Here is a 15397-nt window from a genome sequence, read left to right as displayed (position 1 = left end):
TTCTGTGGCAATAAGCAGTCAATTACGTCAACTGCAAGGGATTCCTCTCACTGAGTGTTCAGCCGGTGTGCGACCATGACAAATGTATGCTGCAGTGCTGCGCACGATGCCCAGGGAGTGTCCATGACTCATATATCCTTAGCAGGTCTCAAATCCCTGACATCTTCCAGGGTCCAGAGAGGCTATAGGGTTGGCTTCTCAGGGACAAGGGCTACCCACAGAGGACTTGGCTAATGACGCCTGTGCAGCAGCTTCAGGCTGCAACAGAGTGACAGAACAATGAGGCTCATGACGCGACCCGGACTTTGGTGGAGCAAACTATAGGCAATTTGAAAACGAGGTTCCAGTGCCTCGACAGGTCCGGTGCAGCACTACAATACAGTCCCCAGATGGTATCGTGCATCATCGTCGCTTGCTGCGCGCTCCACAACCTGGCACTGCAAAAGGGGGAGGACCTGGCTGAGGAGGAGATGGAAGAGCTGCACGTATTTTCCAATGAGGAGGATGTCAAAGGGGATGATGGTGATCAAGTCCTTGAAGGCAAGGATGCCGTGATGAGGATATCACACTGGCCAGTTGAGGCAGGCACTGTTGGGAGGCCCTCATAGCTGCAAGATTTGTGGAAGGTGATGACGAGATACAGTGAGGACAGTCCTGACACCCTTACCTTGCATCTGTGAACATTTGAATCCTGTGTGACTGATGGCTGTGGACACACCCTCAGTGCTCATGCTCATGTAATGGAGATGCAGTGGAGGCCCTAACAGCCGCTAGATTCCAGGAGGATGATGACGACATGCAGTGAGGACACTCCATAGATCTTCACATTGCCTCTGTGAATGTCAGACTTCTGTCTAGCTAAGGGAAGCTTGCTTGCACTCTGTGATCAGGGTGATATCATGGAAACGCAGCCGTGAAACTTTAAATGCACTTGACCCTTTGTCAGCCTTCAGCACCTGATCCCTTCGGGAGTACAGTGTCTCCAGGAGCACAGCTGAGAGCACACAGAGAGAATGATGGAACTCTGTGACACCTACTCACAACATTTTGGCAGCAATGACAAGCACCATCGAGGTACAAGCATCACTAATGTGTCCAGTGATTGTGAAGCCAGACCATCACTTTTGTCTGAAGGTTACACACTGCACGGAGAAGAGACTGAAGGACTGAGAAACCTGCCTTTATCTTGTGTGTGAACCAAGGTTTCACATATGAGTGACCATATGACCATAAGACGAAGGAGCAGAAATAGGCCATTCAGCTCATCGAGTCTGCTCCACCATTCAATGAGATCATGGCTGATCTGATAATCCTCAACTCCACTTTCCTGCCTTTTCCCCATAACCCTTGATTCCCTTAATGATTAAAAATTTGTCTATCTTTGCCTTGAATATACTTAACAACCCCACCTCTACAGCCCCCTGCGGTAAAGAATTCCACAGATTGGCTAACCTCTGAGAGAAGAAATCCCTCCTCATCTCTGTTTTAAATGGGCGCCCCCTTACTCTGAGATTATGCCCTCTGGTCCTAGACTCTCTCACAAGGGGAAACAACCTCTCAGCATCTACCCTGTCAAGTCCTCTAAGTATCTGATATGTTTCAATAAGGTCACTTCTCGTTCTTCTAAATTCCAATGCATACAGGCCCAACTGACTTAACCTCTCTCATAAGAAAATCCTTCCATTCCCAGGATCAACCTAGTGAACCTTCTCTGGACTACCTCCAATGCCAATATATCTTTCCTTAGATAAGGGGACCAAACTGTTCACAGAATTCTTGGTGTGGTCTAACTAGTGCCTTTTATAGTTTTAGCAAGACTCCTATTTTTATACTCCATTCCCTTTGAAATAAAGGCCAACATTCCATTTGCTTTCCCTGTTACCTGTTGAACTTGTATGCTAGCTTTTTGGGATTCATGCACAAGGACCCCCAAATCCCTCTGTGCTGCAGCTTTCTTCAGTCTTTGTCCATTTAAATAATATTCAGCTCCTCTATTCTTCCTGCCAAAGTGCATAACCTCACATTTTCCCTACATTATATTCCATTTGCCATGTTTTTGCCCACTCACTTAACCTGTCTATATCCCTCTGTAGACTCTTTGTGTCATCCTCACCACTTGCCTTCCCACCTATTTCTGTGTCATGCGAAAATTTGGTGATAGTACATTCATTTCCCTCATCCAAGTCATTGATATATACTAAATAATTGTGGCCCCAGCACTGATCCCTGTGGCACTCCACTAGTTACAGGCACAAAGTAAACCTGTTTAGATCTTCTGCCTGACCACTCCTAGATAGATCAGCCAGTTAGTAGCAGCCTGCCCAGTTCCATTTCTTTCACTGAAACAGGTTGTGCAGCCTCCAACCTCAAATGTACCCAGTTTACAAACCTATTGTGATGCCTTATCTCATTGTGATGCTAAGTGCGAGTGTGAAGCTTGCTCTGTGATTCAGTTTGTCACAACCAACTAAGGAACTCAACTTGATGAAAGTGTTGGGAAAACACCCTTGGGTTTCATTTATGCCACAATGACAAAATGAGCAAGAATATTAAAAATATGTTTCCAACCAATATGGTTACAACCCAGTGAACGTAGCAATAAGGAAATGGTGATGGGATTGTTTGCCTTCACCGTTTCTCCTTTTCCTGGTGTAGGATGCGTCCAACATTCCAATGTGCTTTGAAATAGTGCTGATGTTTCTTGGGTTTGAATCATTGTGGAGCTGGGCACTCCAGATCATCGGTGATGCCGAATACAATTGACCAAGATCCATTGATGCTGGCTTGGTGCCAGAGACAGGGGGGCCAGTACTGGAGAGACCTGAGAGTGGTGCTGATTAGCCATCAGAACTCAGGCTCCAGCCATCTATCTATGAGCAATGACATGAAAGATTCACTTCTGACATAAATACAACCAATCTATCCCACTGTGCAGCATTATTAACTAAATTTGTAATGTCTCTCACAAATTACAAGATAACCATGTTTATACAAACTTTTCAATGTCCCCAACCTTCCACTGAATCGAATGTTTGATGATGTTACCATTGATCATGCTCTCTTCACAAAATGAACTTGTTCAGATCTTCAAGCCAATCAAATTTGTTCCTTGAAAGATCAGCCAATGATTAACAAGTCTGTGTAGCTCCATTTCCTATACTTAAAACTGGTTGTGCAGCCACCTATCTCAAACTTCCCCAGTTTGCAAACCTATTGTGGTATTTGACCTCACTGAGACACATTGAGTGTGAGATTTGCTCAGTGATGTCACAGTCTGACCCTTCAGTTAAAGAGCCCTTGATCTTGATAAATTATGTTTGACAAATAGTCTTGGGCTTCATTTAGAATACTGCCTCCAGCAAAATTTAGAGATAATTATGAACCACTAAGGGTGTTTGGTGAAACTTCATTCATCCAGGAAAACTACAGTATCCCCAAACCCCTCAATACTACATCTCATTGTTTCTCAGTACACACCTCCACCATCTGTTGGAAAGTTTTCAGGGTGGTAATAGACAAATATACTGTCTAATAATTGCAATGGTCTGTTAAATCTTACACAAATAAGATGAGCAGAACCACTGGTCTACAGCAATTGAATGAATGTAATGAAAAGCTTTGGCTAAAATAGATAAGTCACTGTTATTCCCCACAATTGGGGCCAATGGATTACAATTATTGAAAGGCGCCGCTATTTTGCTATATGATTTCAAAATTATCAAAGGTTTTGGGATCATACATGTTCTTACTTTATGAAGAATAACCTGTGCCAATTTCTGAACAAACAGCCTGCACTCTTCTCCTGCCACTATGCCATGCTGCATTGTTCTATACATGCCCTGCCCCACCAAGGCCTGTGTCATTACACCAACCCTCTCAATAAATTCTTCCTGCCCTGAGGAAATGGATAGGTTACTTTGCACGAATACAGGCAAACATCAACATAATGGTCCCGTTCTTCAGTATAAACTTTATTTCTCAAATAGTATTTTCTACTTTCAGTCTCTGGTTGTTTTTCATTCGCTAACCCCCAAATCTCTCCAGTACAAATAACTATGCAATAAATCAAAACAATCAGTTTTATTCCATGCAATGTTTGTTCTTGGTTCAACAGTAGATGCTGAAAGTATTTAAATAATACTGCAAGACATTACATTAATCTGATTTGGTCACATTATGAACATAGAGCATCTCTTCTTCATTGAAAAAAGACTCAATTATTCTAAACAGAAATACAATTTATGAACTGAAGGGATTTTTAAAATCCTCACAATACAAAATTATTTTAAATTAATTTTCCTATTTTAAGAATCAGGAATGCCGATTATGAACTTGATTTTTCTTTCCTCATCAATTTACCAAATTTACATTTTTCAATACAATTCATGAAGTTTACTTTAAATTATTTCATCAATATGTTCCTTTAATTTATGACCAGCACTTTAATCTTGGGGTGAGAGTAGCCAAAGACAAAAAGATCTGAAAATTGGTGGTCGAACACAAAAAGATCTGAAACATTTTGTGACAAGTAATCAAGTAATTATAGCATTTTTTATGAACTTTAGTGAAATGCAACTGCCACTTCAAATAGGTGGAATTATTAGACTTCAAGTGGGGAGAAACATTAATTTTACCTTTGTTTACCTTCTATTACCATCAAGACCATGGATCAATGCATTTGTATAAAATCACCAAAGTGACCTTAGCATTCAATGCAATTAGTGCACGTAATATAGGATGAAGTCCATGCTAAGAACTGAACATGACCTTGCTGGATTATAAGAATGTGAAAACATAAGAAATAGGAGCAGGAGTAGGCCATTCAGCCCCTGAAGCCTGTTCCGCCAGGCAATAAGATCATGGCTGACCTGGTGGCTTTAGCTCCACTTTTCTGCTTTTCCCCCCATAACCCTTGACTCCCTTGTCCATCAAAAATCTGTCTAACTCAGCCTTGAACATATTCAATGACCCAGCCTCCATTGCTCACTGGGTGAGAGAATTCCAAATATTAATAGCTGTCTGAGAGAAGAAATTCCTCCTCCGCTCTGTCTTAAATGGGAGACCCCTTATTTTTAAACTGTGTCGCCTGGTTCTAGATCCCCCCACTTGGGGAAACATTCCTGTCAACATCTACCCCAACCCCCTCACCCAGTATCTCATATATTTCAATAAGATCACCTCTCATTCTTCTAAATTCCAATGAATATAGGCCAAACCTGCTCAGCCTTTCTTCATAAGACAAGTTCTTCATCCCAAGAATCAGGCTCATGAAGCTTCTCTGAACTTCCTCCAATGCAGGAAGGTTAATAAAACGACACACAGTACTCTAGGGGCGGAATTTTCTGCCTGTTGGGCGGGTGGTGCAGGACTGGGAGTGGGCGCGGACCTGATCACCACCCGCGATCGGGTCTGCGCTGCCACTTTACGCGGGTGGGCCAATTAAGGCCCGCCCAGCATGAATCGCGGCTCCAGAGGACAGCGGGAGCGGGCAGGCGGCAGCAGGACTGCAATGACCAGGTCCAATGGCGACCTGGCAGCCTGTTTTGAAAAGCTGCTGCAATCTTTCAAAGGCTGTGAACCATGGATAGTGGAAGGGTTCCCCAAAGCGCTGTTGGTGAACAGGCCAGGCAGGAGGGTAGGGCAGGGGGGCACTGTGCCCCTCATTTTTCTGACAATTGCCTTGCTGCTCTCCTCGAGGAGCTGGCAGCAAGGCGGAAGGTGCTGGTACCTCAGGACTGGAGGAGGAGGCCCCCTGACATGACCAAACGTGCCTGGGAGGAGGTGGCAGAGATCGTGAACTCCCACAACGTGGTGCGACGCACCTGGATCCAGCGTCACAAGCGCTTCAATGACCTGTTGCACTCGGGAAGGGTGAGCACCATTTTGGCATTGGTCACTTAACCCAGCAGGTAGGCATTCCCCCCGGTGCCCCCCCCCCAGGTCTGAGTGTAGTGACGGCATTGAATCATTGATGGCATGTGTCCTTCACTGGGTGGGCCAGCAAATATTGCCCATGTTGAGGTCCACTCTGAGAGGGTGGTGAAGAGATGGGTTCGGCACCCATAGCAAGTGGTACACTAAGACCCACATTATTGTTTTGGGGGCAATCTGGAGGAGCTGCACCTGGGAGCAGTGCTGGAACTCCAGGACATGTCAAAGTCGGTGATGGCATGTGGAGCTTCAAGGCAGTGTGGTGCCGATCCATCTGCTGCCCTCTGCGCTCCACATGCTTGCGCCTCCTCGCTATGGAAGGTTAGACTGTGTGATGCCTAATGTGATGGGGTGAGGGGCGGGGGGGGGGGGGGGGGGGGGGGGGGGGGGGGGAGGGAAACAGGCCTAGCATCTTTGTGTGAGTGTTCGGCAGCAGTGGGGTGAGGAGCCCTGCAATGTCCCACTCTGGTTGGAGCCCTGCAATGTCCCACTCTGGTTAGGGTGGGCTGTCGGTGAAGACAATCCAGGTACAAGTAGCATTAATCATTACTCTTCTCTCCTTTTCAGGAGAAGAATGCACATAATACTGCCGAGTGGGTGAGGGCTTGCGGAGGGCAGGCCCAGTTGGCGATTCTCAGCCGCTTTGAGCAGGAGGATCTAGATTTGGAGAGGCACCATGCGCCCAGGTCCGCCAGTGTCAGTGAGGCTGGGGTGCCACAGGCAGGTATGTATGCCCAGCAGTGAGGTCACCATTGTTCTCCCAACAGCCATGGCAGTGCTGAATGTTCAGTGATTGAAGTTTGCAACATGGCTTGACCATTGCTTATGGAAGGATTAGCGCATAATGATCTGGGGGACAGGGATGCACATTGACATTGTCTCCACATTGACATTGTCTCCACTTTAACTGATCCAATGAACTTCGTCCTCCTTTCAGCATTAGCCAAGCAGGGCCAGGAGGAGGAGCAGCGGAGGCCCCCTCTCACACCTGAGGGCCCTGAAGTTACGGACTCACCAGCGTCACACCATCTCTGCCAGGCAGTGCAGATAGTAGCACCTCGGTGGGAAATAGAACATCAGCTAGTGTCCCGGGGCACAGCAGTGAGGGCACTTCACAGTCATTGGAAGAGCTGGCAGAGACAGAGAGTGCCCATGGCACCAGCAGTCAGAGGACAGCAGGGGGCCAAGCACATGCTCCGTCAGTGCCAGATGATGTGCCTCTGGAGTCGTCCAAAACGCCGCAACCGCAGGAAATGCGGCCGGGTGTGCAGGAGCATCTGGTGGAGATACATGAGGCTATGCTTGGCCATGAAGCTCATTGTTTCCTACCAAAGTGCATGACCTCACAGTTCCCCATGTTGTATTCCATTTGCCACTCCTTTGCCCATTCTCCTAACTTGTCCAAATCCTTCTGCAGCCTACCTGCCTCCTCAATGCTACCTGTCCCTCCACCTATCTTTGTATCACCTGCAAACTTAGCCAGGATGCCCTCAGTTCCTTCATCTAGATCATTGATGTATAAAGTGAAAAGTTGAGGTCCCAACACTGACCTCTGCAGAACTCCATTAGTCACCGGCCGCCATCCTGAGAAGGACCCCCTTATCCCCACTCTCTGCCTCCTGCCAGACAGCCAATCTTCTATCTGTGCTAGTATCTCGCCTCTAACACCATGGGTTCTTATCTTTCTGAGCAGCCTCCTGTGCGGCACCTTGTCAAAGGCCTTCTGGAAGTCCAAGAAGATAACATCCATTGGCTCTCCTAATCTACTCATTCCCTCCTCAAAGAATTCTAACAGATTTGTCAGGCATGACCTCCCCTTGATGAAACCATGCTGACTTTGCCCTATTTTACCATGCACTTCCAAGTATTCTGAAATCTCATCCTTAATAATGGACTCTAAAATCTTACCAATGACCGAGGTCAGGCTAATCAGCCTGTAATTTCCTATCTTTTGCCTCACTCCCTTCTGAAACAGGGGAGTTACATTAGCGAGTTTCCAGTCCTCTGGGACCCTCCCTGACTCCAGTGATTCCTGAAAGATCACTACTAATGCCTCCACTATCTCTTCAGCTATCACCTACAGAACCCTAGGATGTTATCCATCTGGTCCTGGTGATTTATCCACCTTCAGACCTTTCAGTTTTCCTAGCGCCTTCTCCTTGGTAATGGCCACCATACTCACCTCTGCCCCCTGACTCTCTTGAACTTTGGTAAAAAGAATGGGGCAGAGGAGATAGAGAGGGGATGTTGAAAGAGAGTGCCCAAAAGAATGAGGAGGGAAGAAAACACAAGTGTACGAACAGGGAGACCGCAAGAAAGGTTCAGTGAAAAAGGACTCCTTTAATCACCCTGCTTTCCCACTGCTCTTCGCTGCTTTGAATGCTTTCTCTTTAGCTTTTATGCTGTCCCTGACTTTAGCTTTTATGCTGTCCCTGACTTCTCTTGTCAGCCATGGTTGCCTCATCCTCCCTTTAGTATGCTTCTTAATCCTAGGGATGAATATTTGCTGTATCTCCCTAATTACTCCCAGAAACTCCTGCCATTGCTGTTCCACTGTCTTCTGCTAGGCTCATCTCCCAGTCAATTCTGGCCAGCTCCTCCCTCATGCCTCTGTAGTTGCCTTTATTCAACTGTAATACCATTACATCTGATTCCAGCTTTTTCCTCTCAAATTGCAGGGTAAATTCAATCATATTATGGCCACTTCCTCCTAAGGGTTCCTTCACCTTAAGTTCCCTTATCAAATCTGTCTCATTACACATCACTAAATCTAGAATTTCCTGTTCCCTAGTGGGCTCCACCACAAGCTGCTCCAAAAAGCCATCTCGTAGACATTCCACAAATTCTTTTTCTTGGGATCCACTACCAACCTGATTTTCCAAGTCTACCTGCACATTGAAACCCCCCATGATCACTGTAACCTTGCCTTTCTTACACGCCTTTTCTATCTCCTGGTGTATCTTGTGCCCCACATCCTGACTACTGTTCGGAGGCCTGTACATAACTCCCATTATGGTTTTTTTACCTTTGCGGTTCCTCAACTCTACCCACACAGATTCTACATCTTCTGACCCTACTTCACTTCTTGCTATCGATTTAATTTCATTTCTTACTAACAAAGCAACTCCACCCCCTCTGCCAACCTGCCTATCTTTTCAATAGGATGTATATTCTTGGACATTTAGCTCCCAGTCCTGATCCCCTTGTTTCCGTATGCCCACCACATCATACCTGCCAATTTCAATCTACGCCACAAGCTCATTTACCTTATTTCATATACTGTGTGCATTCAGATACAACACCTTCCCGTCCCCTTTCTCATTGTCGTCCCTTTATCTGATGTGCTTGAAGTTAGATTCCTAGCCCTTTCCAAAGACTCTGTCCTATTTTGTGTTCTGGAGACTTTATTAGCCTCTCCTGGGCTCTCCTTTATTTTCAGTTTTTTCATAATTTTTCATGAAGTAGAATCCACCTGCCCCACCCGCTAACCTGCTGCTTTGTTTCCCATTAGTCATACTTTTTGGAGTTTTACCCTTCCCCCTGCACCCCCCCCCCACCCCCCCCCCCCCCCCCATTTCTGCTTTAAAGTCCTGTTGACCACCCTATTTAACTTTTTTGTGAGAACATTGGTCCTAGATCGGTTCAGGTGGAGACCGTCCCAACCACTAGGATCCCTCCTGTTCCAATACTGATGCCAGTGCCCCACAAAATGGAACCCCTCTTTCCCACACCACTCCTTTAGCCATGTGTTTACTTCCCTTATTCTCGTGTCCCTATGCCAATTTGCATGTGGCTCGGGTAGTAATCCGGAGATTATAACCCTTGAGGACCTGTTCTTTAATTTAGTTCCTAGTTCCTGATAATTGCCAAACAGGTCCTCTTTCCTAGTTTTACCTATGCTATTTGCCCCGACGTGGACCACAACAACTGGATCCTCCCCCTCCCTTTCCGATATCCTTTCAAGCTGGTCAAAGATGTCCCCCACCCTGACACTGGGCAGGCAACATACCATTCAGGACTCTCAATCCTACTTACAAAGGATGGTACCAGTTCCCCTAATTATAGAATCCCCTACAACTACCACATGTCATTTTGCTCCCCCCTATAGAATGGCCTCCTGTGCCACGGTGCCATGGTCAGCTGGCTCATCCTCCCTACAGCCCTGTTCCTCATCCACACAGGGACCAAGTACCTCGTACCTGTTGGACAAGGTCAAGAGCTGAGGCTCCTCTGTTCCTGAACACAGGATTCCTCTACCTGCCTCACTTGCAGTCACACCTTGCTTACCCTGACCACTGACTGAACTTGAGATACTTAATCTACCGGGTGTGATCGCCTCCTGAAACAAAGCTTCCAGGTAACTCTCCCCCTCCCGAATGTGCCACAGCATCTGGAGCTCGGACTCCAGCTCATCAATTCTGAGCCGGAGTTCCTCCAGCAACTAACACTTGCTGCAGATGTGGTCACAGCAGCTTGCAATGGGATCTGCCAGCTCCCACATCATACAACTACAGCACATCACCTGCCCAGCCATTTCAACTTAGATAATTAATTTATTAATTAGCTTTGCAGTGTTTTTTTTGCAAATTTGGTGCAGATTTCCTACCAAGCAATTAGGTCACAGCTTTACTGTGATGTCACTTTTTCAGTTTTGGCTTCAGTTACTCTGTGCCCCGATGCCACTGCTCCGTTGCTCCTCCCTCCGAGTCTGCTCCCTGGAGACAAGGCCACGAATCCCCGAGGTAAGCTAGATTTATACTCACCGCTCCAGTGCTTCTCCCTCCTAGTCTGCTCCCTGGAGACAAGGCCGCGAATCCCCGAGGTAAGCTAGATTTATACTCACCGCTTCGGTGCTCCTCCCTCCGAGTCTGCTACCAGGAGTTACTCACCAATCAGCTGCTTTTTCTTTAAAATCCTCTTTCAGAAGAATATTCCTCGCAGGTCTGGTGCACTCCTGAAGGCACTGCCTCGTCCTCTTTTTTTTAGGTTTGAGGAGGGAGGGATGGAAACACTACAGCAATGTAATGTTTGGGGCTATTCCATTCCTTGTCAGTGGGTCCTCCTTGATTCCCTCCTGAGTCGCGGTGGCTGCAGTGACTTCTCCCAGAATGCTTCAGTCACTTCTCACCAGCGCCCTCTGTTGGATGTCTTCCTCCTGTTGAGTGCAAGAGTCCTTCTCCTCGATTCCCTCCTGAGACGTGGTGGCTGCAGTGACTTCTCCCAGAATGCTTCAGTCACTTCTCACCAGCGCCTTCTGTTGGATGCTCTTCCTCCTGTTGAGTGCAAGAGTCCTTCTCCTCGATTCCCTCCTGAGTCGTGGTGGCTGCGGTGACTTCTCCCAGAATTTTTCTTTTGTAAAATATATTTTATTCATAAAATATCTGGAAGAACATTCCAAAACATTTCAAAATCACAATCACAAAAGTACAATCAGATTCAACTTTTACACATAGATCACAAGATGCATCAATACAATCAATGAATATTACAATCATTTCAATATGGTGAATGCAGACAATCAGACAATGGTATTGGAGTTATCCACATACATCATGTTGCACTCTGAGGTGCTTCAATACAATTATAATACAATTAGTATTCAATGCAGACATTCATTTGAGCTGTGCAGCCTGAGGGGCTCTCAACAGTTCCCAGCCCCTCAGTGCACTGTGGCAGAAAGGTCTTAGACAGCGACCTTTGCCCATTGTGCCTTTGCGGCAGCTGCCCCAAGCTTTAGTGCATCCCTCAGCACATAGTCCTGGACCTTGGAATATGGCAGTCTGCAACACTCGGTCGGGGACAACTCTTGGATGATGAACAATGATAGCGTCCTCCTTGTCCTCACTTATCACCCCACCAGCCTCCGCATTTAAAGGATCATCCTCCGCCATTTCCGCCAACTCCAGCATGATGCCACCACCAAACACATCTTCCCTTCACCCCCCCCGGCGGCATTCTGCAGGGATCATTCCCTCCAGGACACCCTGGTCCACTCCTCCATCACCCCCTACACCTCAACCCCCTCCCAAGGCACCTTCCCATGCAACCGCAGAAGGTGCAACACCTGCCCCTTTACTTCCCTCCTCCTCACCGTCCAAGGGCCCAAACACTCCTTTCAAATGAAGCAGCATTTCACTTGCATGTCCCTCAATTTAGTCTACTGCATTCGCTGTTCCCAATGCGGTTTCCTCTACATTGGAGAGACCAAACGCAGACTGGGTGACTGCTTTGTGGAACACCTTTGGTCTGTCCGCAAGCATGACCCAGACCTCCCTGACACTTGCCATTTCAACACTCCACCCTGCTCTCATGCCTACATGTCCATCCTTGGCCTACTGCAATGTTCCAGTGAAGCTCAACGCTTCAACTAGAGGAACAGCACCTCATCTTCCGACTAGGCACTTTACAGCCTTCTGGACTGAATATTGAGTTCAACAACTTTACATCATGAACTCTTTCCTCCATCCCCACCACCTTTCCGATCCCCCTTTTTTCCAATAATTTATATAGATTTTTCTTTTCCCACCTATTTCCATTATTTTTAAATGTATTTCCATCCATTGTTTTATCTCTACCTTTTAGCCTATTTCGATCCCTTTCCCCCACCCCACCCCTGCTAGGGCTATCTGTACCTTGCTCGTCCCGCTTTTTATCCTTAATGTCACCTTTTTGTACATTTCTTCGCTAATATCATGACTGTCAACACCTCTTTGTCCTTTTGTCTATGACATCTTTTGGCAATCTCCACCTATCACTGGCCCTCTATCCCACCCCGTCGAAGGGTCATGAGGACTCGAAACATCAACTCTTTTCTTCTCCGCCGATGCTGCCAGACCTGCCGAGTTTTTCCAGGTAATTCTGGTTTTGCCTGGGACTAAGGGACCTCCTTGAGTGTGAAGTGTTTAGCAATTACTGAGACAGACTAACAAATTGTTTGCTTTCAGTCTTTGGGGATTTTTAGAAGCCTATGTCATTAGCATTTTAATGACCCTTTATGTCAGTTGCTCTTGTAAATTTGTGCAAATATACTTTCTTTAGAAACCTCAATATTTAAATATAACTCTTGTGGAAAGAAGGATATTTGATTTGGTACAGGATAGCAAAACAAGGAGGCATCAGTACAAGCTGAAAAAGAGTAGATTCAAACAAGTTGCAAGAAAATATTACTTCAAAGGAAAAACAAAAAGTACTGGAAACACTCAGCAGGTCTGGTAGCATGTATGGAGAGAGAAAAAGAGTTAATGGGCCATAACTTCCAGAGTGAAAATTGAGTCAGATTGCCACTCCACTTGTAGTTACTTGCCTGGAAATCCAGCCGCTCCTACCCCACCCAACCTTCTGACTCAGGCCAGGCGAGATCTGTGTAGCACAGTGGGTTCCCATGGTCTTCTGTCCAGGGCTGCAACGCCAGAGAGAAGGAGGACACACCCCCTTTTTAAGGCACTAGCTGCCTTTAAGCAGGTTAAGTTTAAAGGTCCAGCCACTGAGCAGCTGAGCAGTGAGAAATTAAGTTTATACGGTGAGTGGGTGGTTTGGTGATTGGGGTGTAAGTGGTGGGGGGGGGGGGTGGTGGGGGGGGGGAAGGGGGGAGGATGGGGTGGGGGGTGGGGGCACTTGGGTGGCCAGTGTGGAGGGGAGGATGGGTATTCGGGGGGGAGGGGTTTGTGCAGTTGATGGTGGGGTTGGGGTGCAGGAAGGCAGTCGGTGGCTGGAGGTGCAGTCAGGGTTTGGGGACGACAGTCAAGGGGGATGTAGTTGGGGGGGTGGGAGGACATTTGGGGAGTGGGGAGGTCAGTCAAGGGGTGGGGGTGTTGTCAGGTCGTCCTGTGGGAGGTCGGGGTGTGGGGTATACTCGGTGGGGGGATGGGGGCGGGATAGTCAGGGAGTGTCCCGTGGGCAGTCAGGAGGGTAGGGCTGTCAGGGGGTGGGGTACCATGGGTGTTTGGGGTGTGGGGGTGTACTTGGGATGGGTGTGGTGGTCACAGGGCTAGTGGGGTAGTCCCGTGGCCCATGGGGTGTAGTGGGGCGTCCTGTGGGGAGGTTTGATGTGGGTCAGTAGTTACCCTGAAGTGAGAAATGGTTTTAATTCCTCTATTTTTTTCTGGGTAACTATTACTATAGCACAGTTGGAACCATCCAAAGTTTGCGATTTAAATCACATTATCAGATGGTTCCCAGTGCAGGGTAACAGCCCATCAGAAGTTTGGACTTCTTGGGCAGTTGCTATGCAATCCTTGCCTGGGAACCTCTGGGGATGGTGGTGGGGAGAGGGGGGGATGTTTCCCCCATGCATCTTTGGGATAACCCCCCCCCCCCCCCCCCCCCCCCCCCAGATATACTGCTTCGGAACTCGAAAGTTATGGACCAATGTTTCAAGTGAAATATGACTCTTCTAAGAAGAATTTCGACTCAAACTGTTAACTCTGTTTCTCTCTTCCCAGATGCAGCCAGACCTTCTGAATATTTCCAGCATTTTGTTTTTACTTAAGATTTCCACTATCCACAGTATTTTGCTTTTATTATTTCAGAGTAGTTGTTTCTAGAACAACTTACAACTTATCATTGAGTGGGTTTAAAAGTAGCTTGAATCCCTCCAAGATCAAACTGGATGACTATCTTAGAGAAACACATCCCAAGTACTAGGACAACAGGAAGGCAGAATAGATAGGGCTTATCCTACCTTGAAACTTTACCTTTCTAACCTAGCTTTTTCCTGGTTCACGTAACTCAATATACTTACTTTTTCAGCATTAATTTTGTTGCCAAGCATCTCCTGTATACAAACAATATTATTTGAGGGAAAGAAATGGATAAAATCATTTCCTGGACTTGAAAATATTTATTTCATCTACAGTGAATTTGAATGATAATAGAAACATTTATTAATTCCCTAATTAAAATTAATTAAATGTTGAAATATTAACAACTATTTGGCTATTTATTATAACTAGTTTATCCAAGGCGCAAGGCTTTTTATCACTTGACGGAATATTGACGCAGCACGTTAAATCACTGACTGATGCATCACATGCCCAGAGTACTCTTGTCTTGATTTTTTGGTTGCAGCTTTAAAATCCTGATGTGATGTACATACAGGATGCACTATGAAAGATTGAGAAATTATTCATATTTCATAGATAGTCTGAATTGGTAACTCATGAGCTAAGACGCAGGTGAATTTTCATAATCACATGATTGGGAAATAGATCCTGTGATTTTTTTCAGATTGTGTTCTGTTTATTCCAGCTTGAATAACAACTAAATTCTAAAAAGCTAGATGCAAATGTTAATTTTCAACAAGGAAATTACCAACAAATTGCAGAACACTATTCATTTTACTCAATATGTTTGTTTCTAATTGCATCGTTTGTATATGAAAATTGAAGAAATCAAGACAGAAAGTATAAATATTTAATTTCTATGGGTTGTTTCTTTTTTTTTGCATCTAATTTCAAAATCTAGTCAT

This window comes from Carcharodon carcharias, chromosome 4 (assembly GCF_017639515.1).
Source record: "Carcharodon carcharias isolate sCarCar2 chromosome 4, sCarCar2.pri, whole genome shotgun sequence".
Classification (NCBI taxonomy): Eukaryota; Metazoa; Chordata; class Chondrichthyes; order Lamniformes; family Lamnidae; genus Carcharodon; species Carcharodon carcharias.
Note: the sequence above shows the minus strand (reverse complement) of the source record.